We start from the raw sequence: 208 nt of genomic DNA on the forward strand, positions 1-208 counted from the left end.
CTCGGGGGGCAATGATGGATGGAGAATGATAACACATTGTGGTTTTGCACACATGACAACTATTCTGGCACAAAGATCTTGATGGTTGTTTTTTTGATCACTTGCTCAGAGAAGCTGTGGTTGCCCCATCCCTGGGAGTGTTCCAGGCCAGGTTGGATGGTGCTCTGCTCTAGTGGGAGGTGCAACCTGATCCAGTGAGGTGTCCCTG

The sequence above is a fragment of the Acanthisitta chloris genome, unplaced genomic scaffold (assembly GCF_000695815.1).
Source record: "Acanthisitta chloris isolate BGI_N310 unplaced genomic scaffold, ASM69581v1 scaffold2401, whole genome shotgun sequence".
Classification (NCBI taxonomy): Eukaryota; Metazoa; Chordata; class Aves; order Passeriformes; family Acanthisittidae; genus Acanthisitta; species Acanthisitta chloris.